Source organism: Empidonax traillii, unplaced genomic scaffold (assembly GCF_003031625.1).
Source record: "Empidonax traillii isolate 1590-97213 ecotype Southwest subspecies unplaced genomic scaffold, ASM303162v1 scaffold2114:size46232, whole genome shotgun sequence".
In the NCBI taxonomy this organism is placed as follows: domain Eukaryota; kingdom Metazoa; phylum Chordata; class Aves; order Passeriformes; family Tyrannidae; genus Empidonax; species Empidonax traillii.
The window spans coordinates 29,398-31,527 of NW_020957307.1; positions in this window are offsets into that span (position 1 = coordinate 29,398).

Here is a 2,130-nt window from a genome sequence, read left to right on the forward strand (position 1 = left end):
TGGGGGAATGGGGGACAATAGGGCAAGGAATGGTCTGGGGCATTGGGGGGGGTCTGAAGAAATGGGGGGACCTGATGTAACGAGGGGGGTTGGAAATGGGGGGTCTGGGGCATTGGGGGGGCTCTGGAGCAATAGGGAGGTGGGAATGGAGGGGCACTGGGATCCTTGGGGGTCCTGGTGCAGCGGGGGCCAAGCGTGGCCAACACACTCAGGAATTATTCCGAAGCCAGGACGGTGCTTCCAGACCCTCCCCCAGCCCCTGCTCCTGTCCCGCCCTCGCCCCCGTGACTTTATTCCCAGCTGGAATCGCCATCCCGCTCCCTCTCAGCCCGCGGGAGAGCACGAGCCAACCCCCACTCCCCAAAAGGGTGGCTGTAAAGGGGGGGCTCAGGGGGACCCCCAGGGTGGGAAATGCCAGCAGGTCCCCCCTGGTGCTACCGAGGGAGAAAGGGGAGGAAAATACATCCAAAGGGGTCAAAATGCCACTTCTGGGAAAATAGAAATAGTAGTAGGAGGAAGAGGAAGAAGAGGAGAAGAACTGGATAGAAAAATAAAATAAAAATTAAAATAAAACAATAAGAAATAAAATAATGGGAAGGGAAGGGAAGGGAAGTAAAATATTAAAATAAAATAAAATATAAAATAAAATAAAATAAATAAAATAAAATAAAATAAAATAAAATAAAATAAAATACGAGTTGGGAGACCCTGTTGGGAAAAAAAACTCCCACCCCAAACTCCCCCCCCACCCCCCCCAGCAGACCTGCAGATTCGGGGGGTTCACCAAACCTCACGCTTCCCAAAAAACCCTCCCACAGCTGACAGCAGAGCTCCCCCATCGGGAGCTGTGCTAGCACGGTCCAGAGGGTGGGTCAGCATTCCAGGCACTGGGAATGGCACAGTGGATTCGTATAAAATGCATCTTGAAATGCTTTAATTCACTTCTGTCGGTTTTCTCAACATTTTGGAGAGCAGCAGCCCTGGATCCAGGATGTGCCGGAGAATCCCGAGGCTGCAGGTGGCAGCTCCCGTCTGTTCCCAGGTGCTCGGGAAGAGCCTCCCAGCTCCTGGTGGGAAGGGAAGGGCCATCTGTCACCAGAGGGACGCCTGAGCCCGGCTGACCTCAGCTTCCTGCTCCTGCTTTTCCTCCTGGGGTGTAAGGGAAAAAATAGGGGAATAAATGGGAATAAAAATAGGGAGGCAGGTGCTCTCCAGCAGATTTTTGGGTTTCTGTAGGATCCAGCCTGGAGCTCTTGATGTTTTCCTTTTCCTTCTCAGCAATGGGATTTCCCCAGGAATTTTTTTGCCCCCCCTCAGCACCTCTGCTTCCGAATGGATCTCTTCCCAACATCGCTCTGCCTGCGCTCTCCAAGCCAGCACCTCTCACTCCCACCTGCTTTCCACATTCCATGGGATCCGGAGCAGCACCGGAGCATCATTCCAGCAGCTTGGGTTAACTCTCCCCTGTGAGCCTCTTCTCTGAGGAGGCTCCAGGGCTTTTCCAGATGCACTGGGAAGCGGCAGGAATAGGGACAAAGGTGTTCCCTTCTCGCAGCCACCTCTGGAGTCTGCTGCTCCAAATGATCCCAGCAGGTTTCCTCTCCTCCAGAGCCCAGGGAATCCCTGGAGCTGCTGCCCTTGGCCCCCAAGAGTGCCCCTCTCTCATCCCAAGGGTTTTCCAAGGTCAGGGGCACTGAGTTTCCCCAAAATCACGCCCACCACCTTGATCCAGCAATTCCTGCTGCCAGGATTTCCACAGGATCACAGTCACCACTCTGCTTTGTGGTCTCTCCATAAGCATTCCCACAATCATGGAATCATGGAATGGTTTGGGTACGGAGGGACTTTAAAGGTCACCTCATTCCACCCCTGCAGGGGAGGGGGATCCTGCCCTTCTCAGGTGAGATCCCAGTGGGAACAGTGTCCAGCTCTGGGATCCCGGCACAGGGAGGACGTGGAGCTGCTGGAGAGAGTCCAGAGGAGGCCACGGAGATGCTGCCAGGGCTGGAGCCCCTCTGCTCTGGAGCCAGGCTGGGACAGCTGGGGGGGTTCCCCTGGAGAAGAGAAGGCTCCAGGGAGACCTGAGAGCCCCTTGCAGGGCCTAAAGGGGCTCCAGGAGAGCTGGAGAGG